Raw genomic sequence first — 9,665 nt, forward strand, 5'->3', positions numbered from 1 at the left:
GGTTCCTCTGCTCTGGAAACCAGAACACCTGGAGAACGCCAAATTCTTCCAAATTCATTCAAAACTGCATTCTTCCATCTCGAAAGCCTAAATCTCCTGCAAAGCATAAAATACACCATAAACGCACCAATTTCTAGAAGATTATCTTAAAACATGCACAAACAAACCCTTAAAAATAGAGTAAATTAAGCATAAATCAACTCCCCCACACTTAGTCTTTTGCTTGTCCTCAAGCAAAATCTATATGAATCCTAGGAAAAGATTGATTTCAACAATGTTCATTCCCATTCAATCATTCACAAAGTCAATTCAAAACTTTACGATCAACATACATCTCTCGGTCATGCAAGTAACTCAAAGTTTAAGAAGCAACAAAAGAGTAATGCAAGTAATTCGATCAAACCCAATTCTCCGCTAGAAGTGAATTCCCTAATGTGACCGCCTTTATAATCAATATCACCAATTTTCACACTTTGTGTGCTTGAGATTTCGACAGTTGAGCCATAATTCATGAAATAAAACCATTTAGATGTAATCCAAAGCCTTTTCACGTGGTTTCCCATGCTCATAGTTAGACTAGAGGAGCAGAGACTCAGAGCTATCACATTTCAGAACAGGCCAGATGTTTCAGAGCTGGCAATTTTGAAGTTGGCAATTCGTCCAACATTTTTTACAGATAAGATACGATCGTAGGCAATCACAATGACAACACTCCTTCTAGCATCTACCGGACAAATCACGTTTTACTAACTTACAAAAGTGTTGCAACAAAACTCATAATTCTTTGCACAAACAAGAAACATATATCAAAAGTGAAACAAGAATATCCTCCAAACAAACACAAACCCGAAATGCACATCGAAAACCATCTTCTCTTCCACAAAATCATAAAAATTAGCAAGATTCGAGTCCAGAAACTAAGCATAGAAAAATCAATTTCGCCCAATTTTGAAAAATATAAGCAACAAAACACCCCCCCCACACTTAAAACATGCCATGTCCTCAGGGCACAAAAGAAACAAGGAGAATTGAGAAAACGTCCCTGATTATCGGTATTGAAAAACTGAAGCGTCGTGAGAGGCGGTGAAAAGGTGGGTTTGCGGTCTTTTTCAGAGGGGAGAATGGCTGCGCTGGACATGTGCAGCGTGGACAGTGGTCGCGCTGGAACATGAAGACCTCCAGAAATCTGGCAGAGAAAAACCCGCCCCAAACAAAACAACAAAACAAAGAGAAACAAAACGAAACAAAACAAAACGAAAAGAAAGGAAAACAAAACAAAGAAAAACAATTGGGTTACCTCCCAACAAGTGCTTAATTTAACGTCTAGAGCTCGACGTTACCTCAAACTCATGGGTCATTGAATTTGATAACTTCAAGACCACGATCCACGTTTGACTTGAAGTATGGTTTGAGACGATGACCATTGACAGTGAAGGTAGTGCCATCAGCGGCAAACAACTCATACGTCCCATTCCAATTGCTCTTATGCACCACATATGGCCCTGTCCATCTTGATTGCAGCTTGCCAGGAAACAAACGTAATTTCGAGTTGTATAGGAGTACCTCATCTCCTGGCTTGATTTCCTTGGTGCGGATGCTTAAATCATGGAATTTCTTGGCCCTCTCTTTGTAGATGCGGGAACTCTCATAGGCCTCATTCCTCCATTCATCTAACTCCGTCAATAGATCTCGCCTTGTATGACCAGCCTCCTTGAACTCCAAGTTGATTATCCTCGTCGCCCAATATGCCTTATGCTCAATCTCAACAGGTAAATGACATGACTTGCTGAAGACCAGTTGATAGGGAGACATACCAATTGGAGTTTTGTAAGCAGTGCGATATGCCCAAAGAGCATCATCTAGGTGCTTCGCCCAATCCTTCTTATTGGCGACACTCTTCTCCAAAATCTGCTTGATCTCTCGATTCGCTAACTCTGCCTGCCCATTAGCTTGAGGATGATATGGAGTCGTCACCTTGTGCTTTACTCCATACTTTGCCAACACGCTTGCTAGTAACTTGTTGTTGAAGTGCGACCCCCCATCACTAAGCAACGCTCTCGGTGCTCCGAACCGAGTCAAAATATTCTTTTGCAAGAATTTAATGACTACCTTGGAATCATTGGTGGTAGTTGGGATCGCCTCCACCCATCGAGACACATACTCCACAGCAAGCAATATATAGGAAAAACCGCAAGAAGCAGGGAAAGGACCCATGAAGTCAATTCCCCAAACATCAAACAGCTCCACCTCAACAATGATATTCTGCGGCATCTCATCCCGCTTGGTAATGTTGCCCATGCGCTGGCATCGATCGCAAGACTTTACAAAAGCATGGCAATCTGCGAAAATTGAAGGCCAATAAAAACCGCTATGATTTATCTTTATGGCAGTGCGGTTGGCAGCAAAGTGGCCTCCACTAGGTGAGCTATGGCATTCTTCAATGATCTTGGGCCATTCATGCTCTCTAACACATCGCCGAATAAAACCATCGGCGCATCTCCGGTATAGGTAAGGATCCTCCCAATAATAGAACTTGACATCATGGAGGAACTTCTTCTTTTGATAGTGCGACAATCCCTCGGGAAGAGCTCCAATAACCAAGTAATTGCTATACTTAGCATACCAAGGATCCTTAAATAACAGAGCCCATATTTGCTCATCGGGGAAGGATTCATTGATGGCCATCTTTGGATCATCCCCTTCGATCGGATTCTCCAAGCGAGATAAGTGGTCGGCTACCACATTCTCACATCCCTTTCGATCTCGGATCTCCATATCAAACTCTTGCAACAATAAAATCCAACGAATCAATCGAGGTTTGGAGTCCTTCTTCGTGAACAAGTAGCGGATGGCGGCATGATCAGTGTAGACAATTGAATGAGTTCCAATCAAATAAGAACGAAACTTATCAAAGGCATACACCACAGCTAGCAGCTCCTTCTCCGTGGTTGTGTAATTCCTCTTAGCAGAATCCAAAGTTTTACTAGTGTAGTAAATTACCTTGAATAACTTATCCCTCTTTTGCCCCAACACAGCTCCCACGGCCCAGTCGCTAGCATCGCACATCAACTCAAACGGAGCACTCCAATCCGGTGTGATCAACACTGGCGTAGAGATCAGCGCGGCTTTCAACTTCTCAAAGGATACGCGGCATTCGTCGGTGAAGACAAACTTCACATCCTTCTCTAGTAAAGCACAAAGTGGCTTGGACAGTTTGGAGAAGTCTTTGATGAAGCGCCTGTAAAATCCTGCATGCCCAAGAAAGCTCCGCACTGATTTCACAGAAGTAGGAGGCGGCAACTTTTCAATGGCCACGATCTTTGCACGATCCACCTCCAATCCTTGGGCAGAGACTCTATGCCCCAAAACAATGCCCTCACGGACCATGAAGTGGCACTTTTCCCAATTGAGTACGAGTGCCGTCTCCTCACATCGCTGCAATACTTGAGCAAGATTGTCCAGACAATTATCAAAGGAAGATCCAAAGACAGAGAAATCGTCCATGAATACCTCCATGATATTTTCAATCAACCCATGGAAAATCGCCATCATGCAGCGCTGGAACGTGGCAGGAGCATTGCAAAGACCAAAAGAAATTCTCCTAAAAGCAAAGATGCCATAGGGACAAGTAAACGCGGTCTTATGCTGATCCTCCGGGGCTATCATAATCTGATTGTAACCCAAGTACCCATCCAAGAAACAGTAGTACTCATATCCTGCCAATCGGTCAAGCATCTGATCAATAAACGGCAAAGGAAAGTGATCCTTACGTGTGGCTGCATTCAACGCTCGGTAATCAATGCACACGCGCCATCCTGTGACCAGCCTCGTAGCTATGAGCTCATCTTTCTCATCCTTAACCACAGTCATGCCTCCCTTCTTAGAGACAACTTGCGTCGGGCTCACCCACTCACTATCAGAGATGGCATAAATGATTCCTGCATCCAACCACTTGAGCACCTCCTTTCTCACAACTTCTTGCATTGCCGGATTCAAACGTCATTGCGGCTGCACCTTAGGCTTGTATTCCTGTTCCATTAAGATACGATGCATGCAAATAGAAGGACTAATTCCTTTGATGTCGGAAATAGACCATTCTATAGCAGACTTGTATTTTCTCAAAACTCGCATCAACTTCTCCAACTCCAACGGAGATAGATAGGCAGAAACAATAACAGGAAAAGTTTCATTGTCACCCAAAAATTGGTACTTCAAGTGCTTTGGAAGTTGTTTCAGCTCAATTTTGGGTGTGGCGGCAGCTCTGGATGACTCTGTTGGCCTGGTTGAATCCTCTGGCCTGGCTGACTCCGCTGGCGTAGCTGACTCCTCTGGCCTGGCTGACTCCGCTGGCGTAGCTGACTCCTCTGGCCTGGTTGAATCCTCTGGCTTGTTTGAATCCGCTGGCGTGGTTGAATCCGGTGGCCCAGGGATTTCTTTTTCCACCGATTTCCTTCTCCCATCAATAGGTTTGCGAATATCCATGTAAGGCACATGATCGATGGGATGTTTCTCTACGGCCTCCAGCTCTGCAATATAATCTAAAATCTCATCACACGCCTCGTCTAGATTGGAATAAGGGTATAAGGACTGTGTGATGCACTTCTCCAAAGGATCCTTCACGGTTGCAGTGGAATCCACTACAGACTCGATTAAGTTGCAATCCTCGATTTGTGGTTCAGCTGGCTTCTTCATTGCATCATAGATGGATAACGTCATCTTTTCATCATTGACGTGGAAAGTCAGATCTCCATCTTGCACATCTATCAACGCACGTCCCGTAGCTAGAAACGGACGTTCTAAGATCAATGGAGTATTCTTGTCCTCCGGCATGTCCAAGACTACGAAATCGGCAGGAAAGATAAACTGCTCCACTTGCACTAGAACATCCTCCACAACGCCCTTGGGATATGTTATGGAACGATCTGCCATCTGCAATGCAATAGAGGTAGGCTTGATATCTCCAATCTCCAACCGGTTGAAAATAGAGAGAGGCATCAGATTGATGCTCGCCCCTAAGTCACAAAGAACACGGGAGAAGTTCTGCCCTCCAATCACACAAGCGATAGTGAAGCTCCCTGGATCATTTTGCTTCAATGGTAGCTTCTTTTGTAGCACTGCACTGCATTCCTCGGAAAGATTAATCGTCTCATATTTCCCCAATTTTCTCTTGTTGGAAACTGCATCCTTGAGGAACTTGGCATAGCCTGGCATATCTCTCAAAGCATCAAGTAGAGGAATGTTGATGTGAAGCTTTGAAAACATCTCCATGAACTTGGCCAACTTCTGATCCATCTTCGGCTTTGCCAGGCTATTCGGAAAGGGTGCTACAGGCTTGTACTCTGGCCTGGGAAATGTAGGAGTAGGGATAGGCTCCTTAACAGCTGAAGAGCTCGAATCCTTCTTAGGGGGAGGCGTCTGTTTCACTGCAACCTCCTCCAAGTCATCATTGTCGTCCTCCACTACCTTGCCTTTTCCCTTGCCATTCTGCGGTTCTGCAGAGGAATGGCGATTCCTCTGCTCTGTATGATTTTCATATTGAGTTCCACTCCTTAGATGAATTGAATTACACTGATTTTTAGGATTAATTTCAGTATTGCTGGGAAAGTGGCCCGGCTTGTGCTGTGTAGCTGCTTGGTTAGCCATCTGACCAACTTGATTTTCTAACATCTGCACCTGCTTAGAAAGTGCTGACACATTTTGCTCCATGTTGAACATTTTGGTTCCCAAGTTTCCCGAGTTTGTCTCCATCCCGGTGACCTTCACCAATACTTGCTTCATCATTTCCTCCATTGAATCTTTCTTTGGCTCATTGATGACTCCCCCACTAGAAACAGAAAATCCAGGTGGAGGCTGCAAAGCATTGTTGGGATTTGAATAGGAAAAATTTGGATGATTCCTATTATTTGGATGATACGGTGGATTGCCGGCCTAATGTCCTTGATAGTTTGGTCTATTGAATTGGTACTGCCGCTGGACATAATTAGCATCTTCCAGCTGCGACACATCAGGTAAACTCGGCTGCTGAGGAATTTTAGCTAGCAGTGCCTTTCTCTCCAACTCATACTGCTTTTGAAGAGCTTCATATTTCTCCTTAAAATCATCTCTCTCCTCATTCACAGCTGCAATTCTTCTCGTGGAATTTCTGTCATTCGGCCATTGGTAACTGTTGGAGGCCATCTCTTCTATCACACGATAAGCTTCCTTTGTATTTCTATGGAGAAGACATCCACCTGCAGTGGCATCCACCATACTTTTTGTCAGACCAGTCAAACCATTATAAAAGTGAATGATTTGTTGATCCTCTGTGAAACCATGTTGTGGGCAGTTCCTGAGCAGCTCGCGAAATCTTTCCCAGGCATCATGAATGGTCTCATCTCCTAGCTGGGAAAAGTGAGAAATCTCTGCAATGATTTTCTGAGCTTTAGAAGCAGGAAAGTATTTTGCCAGGAAAGCTCTACACAAATCCTCCCATCCAGTAATAGCACCTCTGTCCAGACTCTTGAACCACTCCTTCGCTCTGTCTCTGAGAGAGAATCCAAACATCTTCATTCTGATGGCATCAGGTGGCACTCCATTCTGCTTAATAGTGTCGCAAATATCTAGAAACTGAGTGATGTGAGCATGCGGATTTTCAGAAGCCGCTCCACTAAACTGTTCAGCTTGCACCATGTTTATCAATCCCAGCTTCAGTTCGAACGTGTTAGCTTGTACAGTTGGTCCCCATCTGCCTCCTTGAAATTGATCAACCCGAGGCTGATACATGTGATTCAGTGGTGGCTCTGGTGGAGGAGCCCGGTTGTGCTCTCTCTCTTCGTCTAGCTGCCTCTGAAGGTGAGTCACGGCTCGCACAAGAGTTTCAAGGTCCATGTTATTCTGTTGCTCTGCCATTGCTTGCTTCTTTTTTTCGTGGTTGTCTCTTTTGTACTGCTTATTAAGATTGCGTAAAGTCTTGTTAATTTCAGGGTCAAACTCAAAAAGAGGATTATCGTGAGATCTTGTGCTCATACGCAACCTACAGAAACACACTTTAAAAAAAATTAGAACAAAAATAAAAACAAATAAAAACCTGAAGAACTATAAAGTCCTATCGAAAATATTAAAGCAATTTCTTATCAAATCCCCGGCAACGGCGCCAAAAAGTTGATCACTAAATTATTAGCGCAAAATACCGCAACTAACACGGTGTAATTGTAGCACAGAAATAGTAAACAGATATCGTATCCACAGGGATTGACACAACGAAACGACTTTATCTATCTCCTAAACAGACTTAAGTAGTAGACAGGCAACAGAACGTAGAGATTGGATTGATTAACTAAAGCGCTAATAAAAATAAATAAACACACGTAGAAAAATCAAATATGAAAAACAACTGATCCTAGGGTAGTAAATTCATTAACTAAATCTACGTAATTAATCTATTAATCATATGTACCAATTTAATCCAGTTATGATGAGAGATCGCTTAATTAACCAATTACTCTCGCTAGAGCAGCAATGATCGTAGATTAATAAATTCTCTATCTCCGTTAGGTCTCAAGAAAATCTACTAACTCCCAATAGCTCCTAAGAATAGCTCCCTATGATCCACCTATCTCCGCTAGGTCTCAAGGTTAAAATCATATCATACATTCCTGAATCCGCTAAACAGTTATCTCCGCTAGGTCTCAAACCGAATAGCTAAACATGCAAAACTATTGGCCAAATAATTCACAAGAAAACAAGCACCAGGAATTATGAATCATAAACTGGAAGGCACAAAGGTATTAACAAATAAATCACATAAATTCAATCAACTATTTACAAACCCTAGAATCAGCTAAAAGAAACTAGCCAGACATAGCAAAATAAAACAAAAGCATAATTAATTGAACGCAATTGTAAAAACTGAATTGTATAAAAACCGAATAAAAACTGAAGTAGCGGCTTGAATCTTCAATCTTGATCCAAGCCTTAAAACTGAAAAGCAATAAAATTCTAAAGCTAAAAACTAAAGTATGAATGCTAGAGTTCGGGGGGGTTGGTGTTCTCAATAGGTCAAAAGAGGACCTATTTATAAGCTTCAGATTTCCTTCTGATCACCATGGAAGTTGCCATGCAAAGTAGAATTCTAAAGGTAATAGAATCGTGTGAAATAAGGCAACTCTCCAGCTGGATGTGCGCTCCGGAAAATACTCCTACTCTTGCCAACTTCGCAGCTCTCGCCAGAGGAATGGATGATTTCCCTGTTATCGCCAGAGGAATGGTATCGCCAGCGGCATGGGTCGCCGCTCTGGCAGCGGGGAAGCGAATCCTCTGGCATCGACTCCTCTGACCTCGACTCCTCTGGAATGGCGACTCCTCTGACCTCGACTCCTCTGAAATGGCGACTCCTCTGGCGCCTTATGAGTCATCTGGCGTTTCCGCGCTCGCTTCGATTCCTCTGGCGTTCGTGGATTTCGCTGCACTGAACTTTGATTTCTCTGACTCCAGAGGAATGGTGATTTCTCTGCTCTGAAAATGTCGGTTCCTATGCTCTGGAAACCAGAACACCTGGAGAACACCAAATTCTTCCAAATTCATTCAAAACTGCATTCTTCCATCTCGAAAGCCTAAATCTCCTGCAAAGCATAAAATACACCATAAACGCACTAATTTCCAGAAGATAATCTTAAAACATGCACAAACAAACCCTTAAAAATAGAGTAAATTAAGCATAAATCACTTGGACAGATCTCCCACTGTTGGAACTTGTTTTCTCTTCTCCTTTCTCAATTCATTCTCATTTGCAATTGGTAACCGTGTGTTTGGTTCAGGCTCTATGGATCTACCCTCATCTATGACCACTGATTGTGACATCCGAGCCGTTTCATTGCATACAACAACTTAGTGTTAGCATATATGTATTAATAGGCAAATGAAGAAAAAATAATAACAGTTATGCTTGTGAAAGCTGACATTTAGAACAGTCCTTCCACTATCAGGATTGATATACAATCCTATGCCTTGAGAATCAACTCTGTAGACAGAGATGAAGTAAAAGCTTGTGTACGTTGTGTCACCTGAGAAGTATTTAAGCAAATAAATAACTAACAAAATACAAGTGAGTTTTGATGTATGAATTAATGGGTATAATAATATCTGACTTGGTCTTTGAGGGCAAAGACCTTTTTTATGACTTGCACTCTTGCAAATGCCAAATGACACCTTTTCATTTGCTTAAGAGAGTCATTGCAGAGGTTGGTCTATAGTATTGCAGCACCAACCGGTTACCAACTTCTAATTATTTTATTTGTTCAAATATTTTGTCTTATTATCATAACCGGTTGTGTAGGTTATGAATAAAGGTGGTCTTACACATAATTCGGCGATAGAATAATGAGTCATCTCCCTAGATATAGGTTCAACATTGTCATTTTATTGAGTGAGGTGAGAAAAAAAAAAACATCTCACATAAGAATTCGACGAATTGATTCATGTTTTTTCTTTGTTAATTTGTAACGAGATAATTTTTTGAAAAAAATAAAATTTTACAATATTTTATAAAAAAATGCTAAAAATACTCCATCCGTCATCAGAAATTATCATAAAGAGGATGACACGAGTTTTAATAAAATTGGTAAAATAAATTTGAACAAATTTTTTGGGGACACTGTAAAAATTGAAGGCAAAGTCAGCTCATAAAT

General features: G+C 42.1%; 1 non-coding gene across 1 annotated transcript; it reads left to right on the top strand.

Moving 5' to 3' along the window:
* Positions 1–6,307: 6,307 nt before the first annotated feature.
* LOC131002095 (small nucleolar RNA R71) lies at positions 6,308–6,414 on the top strand. The gene has a single exon (XR_009094173.1). It is a non-coding gene; the product is annotated as a small nucleolar RNA R71 (small nucleolar RNA).
* The last annotated feature ends 3,251 nt before the right edge of the window (positions 6,415–9,665 follow it).

This window comes from Salvia miltiorrhiza, chromosome 8, assembly GCF_028751815.1.
Source record: "Salvia miltiorrhiza cultivar Shanhuang (shh) chromosome 8, IMPLAD_Smil_shh, whole genome shotgun sequence".
Classification (NCBI taxonomy): Eukaryota; Viridiplantae; Streptophyta; class Magnoliopsida; order Lamiales; family Lamiaceae; genus Salvia; species Salvia miltiorrhiza.